Source organism: Cebus imitator, unplaced genomic scaffold, assembly GCF_001604975.1.
Source record: "Cebus imitator isolate Cc_AM_T3 unplaced genomic scaffold, Cebus_imitator-1.0 Scaffold76, whole genome shotgun sequence".
NCBI classification, from domain to species: domain Eukaryota; kingdom Metazoa; phylum Chordata; class Mammalia; order Primates; family Cebidae; genus Cebus; species Cebus imitator.
This window is the reverse complement of record NW_016107391.1, coordinates 2,764,925-2,783,754: the sequence shown is the minus strand read 5'-3', so window position 1 is coordinate 2,783,754 and position 18,830 is coordinate 2,764,925. Positions and strand designations below refer to the sequence as shown.

The following is an 18,830-nucleotide window of genomic DNA, read 5'->3' as shown; positions in this document are numbered from 1 at the left end:
AAAAAAAAAAAAAAAACAATGTATTATTCCTTCATGATGAGGTAAGGCTTTGCCAGCCACTCCCCATCTTATATTTACATGGTTTTGAGTAAACACAGTTCAGGATTCCACCCAAAAACTGTTTAAGTTTAGCCTTTTTAACATCTGCCTGATTTAAATCCATAAACCAAGCTGACTATGAGGATAAAGGACCTCAATAAACTACCCAGGCCTTGAATGAACCTATTTAGCACAAGTAGAGTCAACACGTGCAGCAGATTCTATTTCCCAAAGATAGCCACAGCCATCATACATTTCATCCCACATATTTTTCTTAATGGTGAATAAGGCAGAGACACTCCTCCACCAGGCAGTGGGGTCTATATTCCCTTGAACCTGGCTGGAGCACTGCAACTGCCTCAACCAAAGAACATGGGGAAAATAAATGCATGACTCCAGAGGCTAGCTCAGAGTCTGCCCCCACCACACACACACACACACACACACACACTCCACAAAATTTGACAGCACATAAAACTTCCCCAAGGTCTCTAGTCTCTGAACTCTTTGGACTTGAAGAAACTGAGTCAAGCTCTTCGGCCAGCTGCCACTTTCTCCCTTAACCATCCAACCGTCCATTTCATTTGCACAGAGACTGAAAATAAAAACTTTCCCATTTTAACAAATTATTTTTGCCAGCTTGCTTAACTCTCAGGAAAGCCTCATTCCAGAACTTTTTGGTTTTGAATAAACCAGAATAGGAATTATTTTATCTATATGAGGTCTCTCTTAGATCTGTCTCAAGAGACTATATCAACCAAACCCAGAGGGGTATTCTTTTAGTGAGAAAAATCCTTTAACTTCCAATATTTATTGAAAAAAATCTACTATCCCACATGGGTTTCAGCATCAGACACACAGGAGTTCCAGCATCAGCTCTGTCAATTGTTAGCTGGATGACCTTGGGCAAGTTACATGACTGAGCTGTACATTAGTTTTCTATACCTGTAAAAGAGATCAAAAACCTTCAAAGGATTATTATAACACTTAAATGGGGCTATTATAGCTAACACTTATAAGGTGCTTGCTATGTGCCAGGCACTTTTTAAGTGCCTGAAGGTGCCCAGAAAACTGTGAAAATCAACTCCTAATTACAGCAGCAGAGCAGAGAGACTCAAACTCAGTGAACTCAAATAACTCATCTCAAACTCACTTTGTAATGTATTTTGTATTACATTACAAAATAAATGTAAACTTACAAGATACATAAGAATCGTCTAAGATGTTTGTTAAAATGCAGATCCCTGGTTAGACTCCCGAGATTTGAGTCATTAATCTAGGATGGAGTCCAGGAACACACCTTTTTAACCACATCAGCACTACTCCTTCCCAGGTGATTTTAGGAAATCCTGCCCTAGAGATGCTGATACACATCTAGACCAAATCAGTCATGATGCCATAAAAAGACCATAAGCTAAGAGTCAGTGGTACTGAGTTCTTGTCTCAGCTTTGTCCCTATCTAGTTCTACAGCTTTGACATGGTCATTTACCTTCTCTGAGTCTGTTTCCTTGTCTGTATAATGAAAATTTCAGACTAGATAACTCCAAAGCTATCTCTTTTTCCAAAGTTGATCCCACAGCATGACTACCAGATACAAGTCCCTCAGACCAGCTTGTTCTTTGCATTTGTAGCAAACAGAGTAAGAACTATAATGTTCTAGGCCCCACTATATGCAAGACATTTGCTTATGAATTCATTTAATTATTTTAACGGTCACAACTATCTCAAAATATAGACATTATTGTTCAAGATGATAAAAGCAAAACTCAGAGAAGTTCAACAACCTTTCTGAGGTGACACAGCCAATAAGTGTAGCTAAACCTAGATTCTATCCTAGGTTTACCTGACCTCACACCTGTGTTAGTATATCATTATGCCTTTGGCCATCTTATTATAAAATTCACTTCCTTTGTATTTCTTTGTTCAATCTAAAGGTAAGAACAATAAAGGCTTGGCTATAACAAGGAAGAAAAATGCAAAACCCAGTTCCTTGTTAAGGTACCATACAAACATTATTACAGAATCAATCAATATTTTAGCCTTAACATTTTTTTTTTTTTTTTTTGAGACAAAATCTCACTCTGTTGCCCAGGCTGGAGTGCAGTGGCACAATCTCGGCTCACTGCAACCTCCACCTCCCAGGTTCAAGCAATCCAATGCTCTGCCTCAGCCTCCCAAGTAGCTGGGATTACAAGTGCCCACCACCACACCTGGCTAATTTTTGTATTTTTAGTAGATGGGGTTTCGCCATGTTGTCCAGGTTGCTCTCGAACTCCTGACCTCAGGTGATCCACTCACCTCAGCTTCTCAAAGTGCTGCGATTACATGCATGAGCCACTGTGCCCGGCCTCCCCTCAACATGTCATACCTGCAAACACTCTGATTGCTATCTGCCAATATCCCTGTGGGGAAAAATGAAAGATCTGATTATTGTGAAATTATATACATAAATAACTATTCTTTAATTCTGCTTCCATCTGAAACAACGTGAGGGGCAAAACTGTTTTGAATTGCTTGAGTTAGTCCTAGGAAAAGAGAATAAGTTGGGGTATAAATATATAAATATTCTACCAAGGCTGCCGATCCAGAATCTCATAAACCACGATGCCCAAAAAGGAATGAGAAGAATTATGGATCTTACAAAATACTGAAAACTGATTTCACAGTCAAAATTATCCTCTATTGCAGAGAAAAGATAGGACTAGCTCACTCATAAGCTCCACAGCTGCACAAAGTATCAAAGAGCAAGTAGAGGCCACAAGGCAGGAGAAGCAGGCACAGCTGGCCACTGCAAGCCTAACAAGCAGGCCTTCTTCATATCTCCAAGTGAAGCTCAAGTGAGATCTGAGAGCAACAAGATAGCAGGTTAGAATGAGGTATTCACTATGAGGAACATAGTGTAGGTGGTAGAAGAGGAAAGCAGAAGTGAAGACAAAGTACTGAGGCTGGTCAGAGGGAGAGGGTGGGAAAAAAAAAAAACAAACCAGAATTTTGCCAAGGTCTTTCTTCCCTTCCTTAATTCCTCTCATGGGAAGAACTGAACCTTTCGACAGAGTATCCTCCACTGAGCTGAGATACAATGGGAAACTTTTTCATGACGTCTACCCTTCTGTTTTCTCTTGCCAAGTATCTTAAAAGAAACCTAATCCCAGGCCTTCTTGCCTCCAAGCTTCATTACTTAATCCCAGGAACTCAGAGGAAAAAATGGAAAGAGGATGAGGAGGAGAACGACTACTGACTACAGAAGTTCCAGGTAATGAATTTTAGACAAAAACTGTTCTGGTTTCCAAATGTGTCCTGTGAGGGATTTAAAGGGCGCCTGAAGGACACATCAGTGGGTTAAGTCACCCAGGAAAAAACAGGATTTGAAATCGGAAAAACCTGAGCTCTGATCTCAGTACCACCTGGGCTACTTCCCACCTACCTGACCTGAGGCAAGTTACATAATTGTCCTTCAGCTTCCATGTCTGGAAAGTAGGTACAGTAATACAAATCGCAGAATTAAAGAATACATGAAATAATATCTGTAAAATGCCTAATATGGTATCTGATCAAAAGGTTTTCTAAATTGGGAAGGGTGGCAATCAAAAAATGAACCACAAAGTCTCATTTATATTTGCCGAGTTTCAAAATCCTTCAAACTACTCCATGGTGAGACTAAAACTGGGGTTCCCTGCAATTCTACTTCAATCCTTACTCTTCTAAGTAACCCAGAGACAAAGCCCTTCGAGGTGCCTCAAAATACCCAGCGATGCCAAGGAAAACTATGGCAATTACTTCAGACTGACTGCAGGGGAGACTGGGAGACTCTTACTTGAAGCCTCACACACAGAAATGAGAAGAGGTGGTCTAATTAGCATAGGTGGTCTAATTAGCCCAGGTAAAGGGCTTTGAGCTCCTGCCTTACAGAGTATCTTGAATTCTAGCATTGAGAAAAAGGAAAAGTTGTAAATGTTTTATATGACTGGTTCATCACAGGGGAAAAAAGCTGTCAGGATTTAAGGAAGCCAGCTCCTCTCTTCACAGGGGAAGAATGAACCACATAAGTGAGAAGCCGAAACCCCAGGGAGATCATTAAGTGAGTGAAGCAGCAACCTGGCATCACCAGTTCACAGCCCCTGCCCAGGATGCCTGGACCTGGAATTAAACACTAGAGGAGGGAAGTGGGCTGATATCTTACTTTTGCTCTCCAACAATCCAGACACCAAGTCAATGTACATGAAGATTCCATTCCCAAGAACCAAGAAAAGGTACCAATGACCTGGATTCAGATGCCCTGGCCTGGGTTTAAATCCTGGCTCTGCCATTTACTAACTCTGTGAATTACTTCAACTCTCTGTACCTGGATTTCCTAATATAAAAATGTGTATAATACTAAAACTAATCTTAGAGGGTTTTGTGATGATTTGATCACACAAGTTAATAACACAAATAGAATCTAATTTAGATCATAGTAAGTGTTCAATTAAATGAAAATTATTATTATCCATCTCTTGGTGTTGGTGGCTAACCATTATTGAGCTTTTATTATGTATCATGTGCTAACCATGGATTACCTAATTTGTCCCCCGCAAACTCTGTAAGACAATGTATGAAAAGCACTAAGCTCAGTGAACTCCCTGAACATAGAAAATGCTCAATAAAAATGACCCAACCTTCCTACTATCATTACCAAATCACCAAATGAAATCCAAAACACCATTTCCCCCCATTCTGAAAAGACACCTGGGTAAAAAGACAAGTCAAAGAAAACATGAGACTTAAGCACCCTATAAGCATCTATCTGAGTAACATGTCAGTTGGAGGTTTTTGATGAGTCAGAGACTCTTCTTGGTATTACCTTGACTATTTCACTTTGATAAAGATTGCAAGACCCAGGAGTCAAATGAATGGGGCCATCTGAATACTGTCTTACACTGGGCATCTAGAGTCAGAAGAAAAAGAAGACTTTTCTGTACCATAAATTCTACCTCTGATGGGTTAAAGTACAATGTGCTTTAAAGAATAGTCATTTTAACTCCAGAAAAGTTTTCATGTTGTTAAAGCATTGACTTCAAATCGCTTCCTGAGATAAGCAGGGGCTATTTGAAGCAATGAACGAAACATCAAGAAAAAGAAAATGATTTAGTAAAGTTCAAACTTGATCTACAAAAAATAAATAAATAAATAAAAGCAATCCTCAAAAGCTCTTCTATTTTTGATCCCTATTCTATTAGACAGAGACAACACATCCCCTACCAGCCCCACGCATCCTGGCTCTGTCAACTGACTGTTCACACGTGAACCAAGTGGAGCAGAGCCTCAATATTAGCGTTCTGTACTAACAATAAACTTGGTCTACACAGGATCATAGCACTTTTCGGATGATATGGTAGATTGCTAATGGCATGTTCCTTTGCAATGTGACTTTGTCATTCCCCCCAATTCAGAGTTGGAGGCAATTTCTCCACTCTCTCGAGTCTGGGATACAACTGGATCTCTTGCTACTTGTTTCGGCCAACAGGATATGGCAGAAGTGAGGCTATGCAAATTCCAAAGCCTAGGCCTCAAGAGGACAGAAGCCTCCAGCTCTGTCCTTTTGGAAAGCTGCCCTGAAGTGGTCACAGTATGTAGAAGCCCAGGATGAAAGACCACATGGGAAGGGGCCCTGTGATCCCAGCCCTGAATATAGCTGCACAAGTAAGCCCAGGAGAGGACAACAGCACCACCCAGTCAATCCACGAGTCACAAGAAATAAACACTATTGTCACCTTTGGTCTCAAAGGCTTGGGATGATTGATTTGTTATACCATAATAGATAAGGGATACGCAGGTAGATTAGCTAGACCCTTTGAATTTAATTTTTAAAGTAAGTTTCCAAAATGATTAAAAATTTTTCTTAAACTCAACAGGAGGCAAAACCCAGGTTGCTGGAACTGAGGAAGAATGGTTGCCTTAAGAGAGGAGGGAAGGGCTAGAGATGAGAAGGGAGCCTTCTGGGATGCTAATAATTTTTATGGCTTGGCCTGTGTTGTGATTACATAAGCGTGTTCACTGTGTGATAATTCATCAAGCTGTGGACTTCTGAGCTGTGGACTTTTCTGGATACATGCTAAGCTTACATTTAGATAGTTTAAAGCAATCCTCTTTTGGCAAAATCTCTTTGAGAAATAGCAGTATGTGGCTAAAGGAAGTAAATTATCATGCTCATAATTTTTTGACCACTAATCAAAATTTCCTCAGAGAAGTACACCAATATAACATTCACAAATCTAGTTTTTAAAACTGAACATGGCTTATTAAATATGAGTATGTTTCTTTCTTACTGAAAGCATGACTGTCCCACTTATGAGTCTAAAGATGGCCCCAAAATCCCAGAAAACTTACCAAAGCCAAGGTCAAGATATTTCCAAGTGCTAGCTTGTTTCGTGTTGTTTCAGGAAGACGATGTAAATTACAAAGTAAAAGGTTCTCAAAGCTTCCATACCTATGGGTATGTCTCCTTGGTAAATTACACGCACTCTATAGGGGTAGTGGTCACATCTCATTTTCATCTCACTGTCCCCAGACCTCCACCCACGATACCAAAGCCAAACATGACCCTTGCTCACACAGAAAGAACTCAAACATCAATGGTAAGTAGGATATCCACAAAAATGCTTATGCCCTTTGACCAAGTAATTCTGCTTCAAGGAGTCTGTTTGAAGGAAATTATTTTTGGGGAAAAAAAATGTATGTACAAAAATGTCCATCATATTCTTAAAAATAGTTTTTAAAAAACTTAAAAAGAAAATACCCTAAATGTTTAAAGAGGTAAGAAAATTATCTTATATCCATAAAACAGAAAACAGTATACAAATATTTAAAAATTCATGAAAAGACATGTTTTTTAAAAAAGACTTTTTTAAAAAGGAATAAAAGGGCTGGGCAGTGGCTCATGCCTGTAATTCCAGCACATTGGGAGGCTGTGGCAGGCAGATCACCTGAGGCCAGGAGTTTGAGACCAGCCTGACCAACATGGTGAAACCCCATCTCTACTAAAAATACAAAAAATTAGCCGGGGGTGGTGGCAGGTGCCTGTAATCCCAGCTACTCAGGAGGCTGAGGCAGGAGAACCGCTTAAACCCAGGAGGCCGAGGCAGAGGCTGCAGTGAGCTGAGATCGCGTCATTGCACTCCAGCTTGTGCAACAAGAGCAAAACTCTGTCTCAAAAAACAAAAAACAAAAAAGGAATAAAAGTTATCTGTAAGATTATGAGTGTCTTTCATCCTATTGCTTTACAAATTTTCCGTACTATACTTTTAAATGTTCTATGAGGTACAGGTATTTTTCACTTCTTACTTTTATAATCAAAAAATTTTTTAAAGAGAAAAACTGAACTGTGTTGAGCGGAAGGGTAATTAATATTATAATCTATTCCTTACATTGCTTGCCTAGAACATCATTTCAGCTACACACGTGCCTTCAGCATGTGGGCAGATTCAACTCCCACTGAGTCATTTCTCTTTCTTTCCTCCTAAGATATAAGCTCTTCATTATCTTTTTAAACTCAATGACAACACAGTGTCTTGCTCTTACGTTTTGACAGAAAGCTGCAGAGTAACAGGGCAAGGACAAGGGGACTTACCTAAACTGTATAACGGCAGGGGGCCACACTTCCCGAGATGTGCTGTGCCAGGCACACAAAAGACCGAAAGTAAGTGTCTGTTATTTGTGTTAGTCAGCTTGAGCTTCCATAAGAAAAAGAACTTTACTTTCTCACAGTTCTGGAAGCTGGAAGACAAGATGAGGGTGCTAGCAGGGTCAGGTCCTGTTGCAGGCTCTCTTCCTGGCTTGCCTTCCAGCTGTGTACTCACACGACCTCTTCTTTGTGCATGTGTGCAGGGACAGAGAGAGAAGGCGCTCTCAGTTGTCTCTTTATATAAGGACACTAATCCTATCATATCAGGGTCTCACCCACATCACCCCATTTAACTGTACTTAATTACCTTCAGATAGGCCCTATCTCCAAATACAGTTATATTGGGAGTTAGGGCTTCAACATACAAATTTTGGCTGGGGACACAATTCAGTCCATAGCATTTATTAAAGGGAAACTGATAACACTTCACTTACCAGTGGGCCACTACGTTGACATCAAAATAGACTATTATCTGTGACCATATGAACAACAGCATCCTTGTGTCCACTGACGGGGTATACCAAAGGACATGTATACAGTTTTGGTATGTCTTCATAATTTAATAGAAAACAGGGAGCCAAGGAAAGATTTGGGGGGTAGATATGACATGGCCAAACCTGTGCTTTGGGATTAATGAGGGAGCGTAAATCTGGGTGCAAACAGAGACACATAGGAGGTGGTAAGTCATTGTTAGAGTCAGTTAAGCGGCTATGTAGGTGCCGGCAGTAGGAGCAGCTATGATGCAAGGAGCAGAGAGAGAAAAGAAAAGGCAGATGCAAGGAGAATCATCAAGGTTGAATCCATGAGAAATTACTACCCACTGGTTAATGGGAGATAGAGAGAAAAAGCAGCAACATGTTAAGGTAAAGGGAGGGGGTACTGAGAGAGGGGCTTCACCATCCAAAGACCCAGGGATAGAGGGGGAGGAGGAGGAAGGAGATGGGGGAGGGGTAAAAGGGGAGGGGGAGTAAGAGGGGAAGAGGTGGAAGGAGGATGAATGAAGAATGGAGGGGAGGGTGGTTTTCATTTTAGACGTGTTGGATCTAAGCTGCCATGAGACATCAAGGCAGAGGTACGAGGCATGCAGTTAGAAGTTGATGTGTGGAGCCCTAGAAGTCAAGCCAGGGGTGGACATCTGAATTTCATCCACAGAAGAAAATGAGATGGCTGGCAAAACCTAAGTGAACTGAGCACAGAAACTCGGAGATCATCCTCTCTGGACAACAAGGAGAGAAAGGGAGACCAAAGAGCAAAAGAAAGGAAATGAGGAAGGCCAGGGGGGTGGGGGAGGGGGGGAATCAAAATAACACAGTGCCACAAAACCCAGAGAAGAACTGTTTCCAGGATGGACAGAGTAAGCGTTCGGCACCTGAACGAGGTACAGAGGTATAAAATAACTGAGCACAGGGTATTCGGATCTGGCTCCATCATGATCAGTGGACTCAAGAGAACCATCTCAACAGGGAGACAGCAAATCAGGGAACCACAGAAAGCAAGAAAGAGACAGACACTAACAGGCTGAGTACCTATGTGCGTGTCATGCATTATGATCGGAACTTCAGATGGATGATCATCTTTAGTCCCCACAAACACTCCTACAGGGTAGGTGCTATTGTAATTTGTATTCAGAGCATTTTGTGTAAAACTTAATAATGAAAGGAGCTCATCTGCAAGGTCATATTTGCCTGTCTGAAAAAACAAACCTCTCATACATATTTTGATGTAGCTATGGAGATCTGAGAGCAGGCATGTAGGTGGAATCAGATATCAAGAAAAATGAAACAGAAAAGGGGATATGGAGCAGTCTGGCTGGGTGACTAATCACAATGGCCAAAGTATTTATAATGGTAAAGAGATGAACATGACTCCCAGAGGCTACATATTCTGTGCGTGTATCTGTCTGTCTGTCTCTCCCACAGAAACTGCTTGGGAGAAAAAACACAAAATCATGCTAGTTTGGTCCATTCGCCCCAGTGAAAACTGATACTATCAGTAACACTTTTTGAAGGCTGGTCTTTTTAATCCACCTGTGTACAGCTCTATTAATTAAAGAGTCTGCCTTCATCAGATCATTAATTTTACAAGTCAAGTCTTCACTCAGACGTCATCACAATTATGGAAAAACAGACTGATTGCCATAAAAGTACTCTCAGCAACATCCCAAACCTGTGGAAATGTAACACACATGGAAAAATCCTGGATTTTAGAAACCCTTCACTTCCCCTTTCTACCCTCCACCACAACTTATCACCACAAAAGAATTTTTAATCATTGCCATAGTCACTCTCAATTTCACTAATTAAAAGATATATAAATCACCTTACTTTTCTCAGCCAGGCATTTAATTGGTAATAGGAATAAGCTATTTTATTAGAACTTCAAAAATAAATGCTAGCAATCCTGAGCATCCAAGAAACCTGAATAATAGCACTTCATTTGGATTTACAAACCCACAAATCTGTGGATGCTCTGACATTTATTGAACATGAACAACATCCCCACGTGCTGTGTTCCTGAGGCTTGGCCAACATTCTAGGGAAATGACTTAACTCACACCAATAAGCTTGAAAAGGTTCACCCTGGCCCAATATTTCCTCACACAAATTGCCCCTTCCTACTATTCTCATCAGGTCGAAAACATCCACCATTTAGCCCTCCCCAAAGTACAATGGTATGAAGCTCTGAGCTTACACCTAACCTCTGCCGCTTCCTAGCTGTGGGAAGACAGCAGTGGGAACAATGACCATGCTCTGAATCAGCTCATCCCCTGCATGATGAGAATGAAACTACTCTCAGCATCATGAGTTGAAAACATTAGGCCACTATGGTGGGCAGCAAGGGGCAGTGGAGACATCCAGACACACCTGGGCACACGCTCTTTGTCCACCATCACCTACTTGACCAGGTGACACTGGGTAAGTTCATCATTCATTTCCTTTAGCTTTTCTACTCTCTAATTACACATCTCATTTTAGCTAATCAGCCTTGAAATTTTTGGTTTGTTTTAATCCAGTGTGGCAAGCAGACCACAGAGATAAATACCAATTATATCACACTGCACCTCACTCTCCCCACAATAGTGATGTGAAGTGCCCTCTACTCTGCAGATCTGTAGCTTTTGGAAGTTATTAATGGTGAGAATTATAACAACCATTCCCAGAACTGTTCTTTCTTGCTAATTTGGGTGGAAAAGAAGGTGATCTCACTCTTATCATGATCTACTAGGGGGGAAAGCCACTTGAAACACATGTTCATTCCTATTGATAAAAGTTTCAAAGAGACCTGTGTGATGCATACGTGGGGTGGCCATATCTAAACAGACAGTTTTGAGAAAAGGGGGCACTGTTAATAATCATGGTGAGATAGCAGGTGCGACCCAGGACATTTGGTCATCCTGGTTGGGTCCAGTGCAGAGAAGATGATGGTATACAGTATTCTCTCTCCCTTCTACCAAGTGTCAACCTCAGAAATCTAGAGGACAGAAAGGTTACAGAGACCTCAAAGCCTCCTCTCCTTGTCACCACTAGCCTTTCCCTGACTCAACAGAAGCACATGCCTAACCAACGACACTCACTAACCTATTTAATCAAAATGTGCCTTTCTTTTGAACACAGTGGCTAACTCCCAATAACACACCAATAGTGGGGATCATGAGCACACAGAAACACTTAAACAGGTGAAACAGATAGGCAGGCCTTCTAGCTGATTTGTACTGAGGACAGGGTCAGGCTGCTGGAGGAATGAAGGGGCCTGGTGTGTATTAGAATCACCTAGCACACCAACCCATCTTGTTACAGGAGGCATAAATCAGATTTGGGGCACTCTACACACAGGCCAGGTGGCAACTCTCCCTGAGCATGTGGAGAGAGTTGCCAACCCCTCAAAATACAGGGACAATCCTCTACATGATGAATCCCTGTCAAACCAGATTACCCCAGTCACAGCAACCGTCAATCACCAGTACCCTGCACGTGGTTGATGTCTCATGCGGGCAAAACCTTTCTTCTTAAATTATTCCAGAGACACACAGTATTTTAGTTACAACTAATTATCAGGAAAATGAAAGCGGCCCCATGTGAAGGCAAAACCTTAGGGGGAAAAGAGTAATTTATGCTTGTTAATTTCCTTCTCCATGCTTTTCCTTTTATTTTCATTTTCCCAACCATTTTAGAATTGACCAGGAAGGACCCTAGTTTACCACCACATGTTAGGCTTAAAAGAAACACACAATCTTAAGTTATAATGACTCATTTTGTGGTGCATATGCTGTAAACCCACCAAATAAAGACAAGAGAAATTACATGGGTAAAAGTAGAACCGTACAGAGCGCAGGAATAATCTTGCAGCTACAGCGCACTCAAAATCTTTTCCATCAGAAAGGGTGGAGATGTCAAAGACGGCAACATTCCGTAATTTTTACCAGATACTTCATCCTGAGTATTGCTGTAATTTCATGCAATCTGCCAGCAGCTCCCAGGGAGGTCCAGACTGAGGGTCCGATAAGGAGACAATTCCTACCTGTGCAAGAAACTTGATCCAGGGAAACTCACAAAGCAAAGCATATATTCCCTCTGAATAGAGTGTGTAACTATGCCCAGACTAAACCATCTATTAGTCCTACTTCAATATTTGAAGGCCAAGAAAAGCCAAGGGAACAAAGACCAGGAAGAAGTGCTAAAAAGGGCTACAGGGCTACAGCATAAACTACAATATTTAAAAAATAAAAGCAGTATCTACACTTCCTGGATACCAGGAGAATCATTAGCTAGTAACGGCTGACATTTATTGAGCACTTACATGTTCCAGACACTGTTTGAAGCACTAAGTGTATATGCATTAAGCTAATTCCCCCAACAATCCTGAGAGGTAGGTCCTTTTACCATCCTCACTTTGGTGGTAAGAAACCTAAAACAGCTTCTACACTTGGGTCACCAGAGGGTAAGTAGCAGAGCCAGGAACAGACTCCCACCTTAATTCAGCAGCTCACACCAACTGACCTCTACACTATATATCCTTTGATTATCGGTCACCTAGCTGGTGAATGAGGAGGTAAGGACTGAACCCCAGGTCATCCTGGCCCTAAAGCCCATCTCTTAACCTGCACTCTACACAGTTCCCTAAACATTCAATGGCCATGTTGCCCCAACCTCCACCACCACCAGCACCAGCACTACCAATTCTACAACTACTAATAATAAAGAGCATCATTTATGCAGGGCTTGCTGTGCCAAGACAAGAAAACTTTCGCTTGGAGGCATTAAGCTGACTCAGCTCCCAAACTAATATGCAGTGGAGCCAGGATCTAAACCTACGTCCCAGGGACTCCAGCGCCCAAGCTCTCAATCTCTCCTGCAGAGGCCATAGCTGTAGTAAGACCATGACCACAGGACACAGGGCCACGCCACAACCAACCATGGAGGCCAACACCAGAGGTGGCTGTCACAGTCCCTGACTCATTCCTCAGGTCTCACCCAGCAACTTCCGGCTTTTCATCTGACAAAAAAATAAGGTTTAAAAAAAAAAAGAAAAACAGAAGCTCAGTTTCCTCATTCACAGCAGATGAAAAACAGCCAACCCAAAGGAAATGAGAGGCACTTAGTGACAAGCTCAGTGACCACAGGTGAGGCAACAAGTGACACAAAGAAAGAAAATGAAAACCTGAAAATATAGACTCAAAATTATATCAATGAAGCACATAATGACAGGTCTGAGTCATCCAGAAAAATGTTGGCTTTTGCTCAAGCTTCCTCTGTTTTTAAAAGCAGGGAAATGCCTAACTTGGAAGCCAGGATTTTATCAAGCATTTAAAAGTTTTCAAGTCTTGGCATCTGAAATAGTAGCAGGCGGGGGCCGGGGTTGGGGGTGCTTGGTGGAAGGAGGCACAGAGGACGGCAGACTGACCTGGGCTTTAGTGCTGAGAACTAGATCACACCTGGTGACGGGGCCAGGGACCCAGGGAATTACTGCACCTCACAGGTCTCAAGAAGGCCCTGTACCTCCCAGCACTAAAATCCTGTGAGAAAGAACATGGCGTGGCAACAAGTCACCTGCCAGACATCCCTGGGAAGAATCCTGACTCCCCTACGGACAACCCGAGCCTGGTCTATTCACCGTGATAACCCTTGGACTGGCACGTAGTTGAAATTCAATAAATGACTATCCAATAATTGAACGAACCTCGCAACTCTCCAGTAATTACTTACTCCTCTTTAAGCTTCAATTTCCTGGTCTGCAAAATGGGTATTATAACAAGTCCTAACAAGATGGGATTGTGGTAGGGGTTAAATGAGTTAACTGTGTAAAGCACCTCCTCCACCCCTGGATATGAGTCTTACTCTACCATGACAAGTATATGGACAATCTGCAGTTATCTGGAAATCTGACCTAGGAAGCAGCCCCCATTCCTTGATAATAATGTACAGAGGAAGCATCAGTTCATTAGTCTGTTAAATATATAAAAGATAATTTGATCATTTATCATATCCCCCTCCTTAAAAAATAATTCCCAAATTCAACACTGTCTAGTCATTAACACTCTTGTGAAACAGAAAGATGTTCTAATTCTATAAATGAAGCACAGAGTCATTTTCCCTGGGTCAACCAGCAAATCGATAACAAAATCTAGGTCTTCTATCTCTGCTTCCTCCTCATCTCTCCTCGGCCTCTGGTGCCACAACACATCCTCAAGAACCTGGATTGCAAGAACACCCCAGGACACAGCTGTTAAGACGCGGAGCATAGGAAGGTGAACTGCAGAAACTAAATACCCACATGCATCATGTGCAGAATTCCACAATTCCCAAGCCAGCACACAGCATGGGAAAAGTAACATTGTCACAGGCAGATTCTAAAGCTGCATTCTGAGAGATTCCGCCAAGGACACCTATAAATGATACTTTCTGGCTCAGGCAATGTTTCCTCCTCTATAATCTCAAGTCTCTACAGGACAGAAAGGCCTTTTTAGAATACCTCGCAGAATATCGGCTCTTAACTACTTGCCTTCTTCTTGAGTTAGTGTTGCCAATTTAGCTTTTCAAAAATGTCCTGCACGTCCCAGAAGGAATTTATTGTCCCACTAAGGAATTACCGTAGAAAAATAATAACCTTTGAATTTCAGGTGGCCTGTGGGCAGGAAAGATATTAAATTAAGGAGCCTGTGCTGCTCAGGGTGGTGACACCCAGGCAGTCCCCAAGGAGAGGCTGCTGACGTAAGTCCCATGCTGGGCTAGATGATGGTAAGGGGACCAGCCTGCAGGGTCCTCCTTCTCGTCCCCATAACCTCATCCAAATGTCCACCTCTAGCAGGAAGGGCACCAAGACCTCCAGCCCTTCCAGTAGTGGATGGAAGGGGCCTCTGTCCCTTATGGCCACCTCCTGGTGGGCTCCCAACTACCCTCTTCCTTCGCAATGATCCCTCCTTACTCAATAAGGATGGTAGTAATAGCAATAGCAACAGTTACTGTTACTAACATACAGCATGTACTGTGTGCTAGGTACTGTTGTAAGCACGCTGAATACGTAAGCTGATTTAAATCCTTACAACTATCCTGTAAAGGAGGCACTGTTATTATCCCCAAGATCACACAGGAAGAGAACAGTATGCTTCACAGCTGCCTCTATTACTTATCCCAGCCCACTTTCCAGGCTTGAAGGAGAGGGGAAGGGGCCTCTTGTTCTTACACATAGGAGGCACTGAATAACTATAACGAACAAAAAGAGTAGCTGGTCCGTTTTCACTAGTTGCTCCAATAAGAGTTACCAACCCACTTTCTCCCTTCTCTGCCTGGAGTAGCAGAGGACAGATGATCCTCAATAAATACTTAACATATGCCAGATTCTCCCCAACTCCTAAAACATAGTTCCTGCACATTTTTCTGAAAGCCTAGCCACTTCCATGGTACTCTTGGTACCCTGCCTACTAGTACAGCCTCCTAGGAAATCTTATTATTGTCAATGCATTGAGTTTGGCTCTCTCATTCCCTGTATGTTCTTAAGTCTCACAGAAACACAGCTGCAGGGACCATTTTCTGTGGGTGTCTCGACAGTTAAGCACAGTGGCAGCCGGCAGTCTCACCTCCTACCTTTGCTGGCTGTGTAATCAACCTCCTTTTAATCCTGCCAAGCTCCACGCTGCCTGGCACCAGAGGCCAGGAGCTGCACACAGGTAATAATTTAACAAATCACCTGTCTGGCTCCCCTGCCAGGACACCCACTCTGGAGCTTATACAGCTGCTGCTGCAGCCTTGCCTGTGAGATGTCAGCTAAACCAGCAAGTATTGAGGCCTTTGGGACCACACACTTCCAGCTCGAGTTTGTCTTAGAGAGTCAGGGACGACCTGGCGACCCTCAGGAACTGCGCTTCCTACTCCATGCTTAACTCTTGGGGATTTTTAATATACCCATTTTGCTCAGTGCAAGAGCAACTAGCAGAGCTCCACTTAGCAAGCCACAACACATCCTCAAGAGCCTGGATTGCAAGAACATCCCAAGACACAGCTGTTAAGACACAGAGCACAGGAAGGTGAACTACAGCAAATGTACACACACACACACACACACACACACACACACACACACAAAAAAACATTAAAACTCATACAGTGTTCCACACACAAAAAACTATGGTGTGACACCCATTGTGAAGCTTGTCCCCAAATGTGCATGAGTCACATCCAGCCCTGGAAGACACAAAAATAAGTGAAATCATCCCCAAACTTTCACAGTACATCCATTGCTTTGCTATTTGTCTATAAACCACTGAAAGAAAGATCTTTTCAGATTTACAAATAAGATGACCACTTTTAAAAAGTGAAAATTCTGCCATGACAAGCCTTACAAAAGAACAAATCATTTTACCCAAAACAGAGGTAGAGAGAAGTAACCCAACGAAAGACTGCCTTAAAACAACCATCAGCAAGCTATAATCTGTCAAAAGCAATTATTGCTATCAAATACTTGTTAACACATACACTGTGACATTCATATTTCAGTAAGACAGTAGGACACTGATTTTTAGCATAATCTAAAAAAAAATATGTTTCAAACCAGACTCCTGGTCCTATGCCTTGAGAAAGTAAACGGGATTTTTTTCTTACAGTATTTGCTTATGATCAGTGCTTTGAGATTAGTTTGCCACTAACACCAGCAAATGGCAGAGTAACAGAGTTTGTTCCAAAAACAGAAAGAGTGATGTATAAGGTCACAGAGTCCCAGGCTTTAGGATGGACAACAGGAGAAGTGGGAACACATTCAGATGTCTGTGGCTTTATTTCTGCAGAGAGGAAGAGAAAAAACACACAGAATGGAGGGGCAAGGGAGGGGTACCAGGCCCTGGGGCAGCTAACATTTTGAATCTGCATTTGCTGATCATGTTACAGGAGCCATGCATGAGCCATGGCCTCCTGCTTCCTATCACTTTCTACGTACAGGACAATGCCGTTACCTGAAAAGAATTAAATGCTCATGTATTTAGCACGAGTTTCAAAGTCAGAGGACCAAGGGTCCATCCCTCAGCTCCACCCTCACCAGCTGAATGATGCTGACCAAGTTACTCTACAAGCTTCCTCAGCTGTAAAATGGGACTAATGATACCCTTGCCCAATAAGGTTGTTGAATTAAACAACAAAATGTATTTAAAGTGCCAATTTGATGGTGAGCACACAATAAATAATAGCTGCTATTATCAACATCATTCATAGTTCATTAATAACATCTCACTGGTGAACCAGCACAGTTATTGATCCCTAGATGGTTCATCCATCACTTGGCAACTATTTACTGACTGCTCTCCCATGTGCCTGGCACCAGGCTAGAGGTTAGGAATATAAAAGGGAATAATGTGGGTTCAGCCTTCAGCAACTCCTCCACTGGGGAGACTGTCATGTAACCAATATAGTGTCCAAGGTTCCAGACGAGAACCAACAAGAAGTACACACAATTCAGCAGTTCAAATGCTTTGCTGTAATTTAGAATGGACTTTAATTGTGACATGAGTATACATATATATACAGTGTGTGCATACACACATGATGAGATATATATATATCTGTATGTGTATATATTCTATACATATACATTATATACACCAGATATATATGGTATCTGATAAATATGTACACAAACACTGTGTGTCTGTGTGTGTGTGTGTGTGTGTGTGTGTGTGTGTGTGTGTATCCTGTATATATTATACTTGTTTCCTGCATAGGAATTACACTGAGAGTGAACACTGCAGATCTCTTGCCAACATACCCACAGAGAGTTAATGTTCAACAGTGGGCTAAAGTTCAGCATTAACTGGAGAAAATACACCAAAATGAAGATAGCCTTCCCTTTCCAAGATTAACAGAGCCCAGCATGTATGTCACCAGGAAACACACAATCACAAAACTAAAGATGTTGTATTTATGAACTATGGGTCTGAGTCATCAGGCAGCACTCTGGGCAAATGTAAGATTAAACTGCCCAACTGTTGATGAGTCATCAAAAAGTTAGTGTGATAGAAAGATGGAAAGTGAGCCAAATCTAGGGAAAAGGCAAGTGAAGAGGATGAGACCAGTAAAGACTACTCCAAGATAACCATGACAAGTTGAGAAGCCAATGCTATCACTTCCTTAAAACCCACCAATGAACGTTCAGAAGAACGGCTTTATGGGGATTGAAGTATGTTTAACAGGTTATTAGTTTGTCATCTCCAACTTTTTATTTCCCTCAAAGGGCTGGGTCAGCCCTTTCTGGCCAACCTAACAGCTCATGTCAATGAACCTATGTAGGTCAAAAATTCTTTCATCTAGATATGACTCAATTTATAATCAGCTGAGCACCAATACATAAGGGGCAAAGATGAGAAATATTACACTTACCAGAGGCACCCTATTTTCTAAACAAAACTGTAAGGAAACATGGTTTTTCTTAATAAAAATTCCTCCGAGGAAGTCAAATTGTCTCTATTTGCAGATGACATGATTGTATATCTAGAAGACCCCATCGTCTCAGCCCCAAATCTCCTGAAACTGATAAGCGAGTTCAGCAAAGTCTCAGGATACAAAATCAATGTGCAAAAATCACATGCATTCCTATACACCAATAACAGACTTAAAGAGAGCCAAATCAAGAACAAACTTCCATTCACAA

At 41.9% G+C, this 18,830-nt stretch overlaps 1 protein-coding gene and 1 long non-coding RNA gene across 2 annotated transcripts in view; one reads left to right on the top strand and one right to left on the bottom strand.

Moving 5' to 3' along the window:
* Window positions 1-5,798, top strand: part of LOC119471830 — a 13,125-nt gene extending 7,327 nt beyond the window's left edge. The window contains exon 2 of the long non-coding RNA XR_005200917.1: window positions 5,470-5,798. This is a non-coding gene — a long non-coding RNA (uncharacterized LOC119471830). The remainder of the gene's footprint in view (window positions 1-5,469) is intronic.
* The window catches only part of ARHGAP26 (Rho GTPase activating protein 26), a 471,565-nt gene that overhangs the window by 397,165 nt on the left and 55,570 nt on the right, over window positions 1-18,830 (bottom strand). The window lies entirely within an intron of this gene.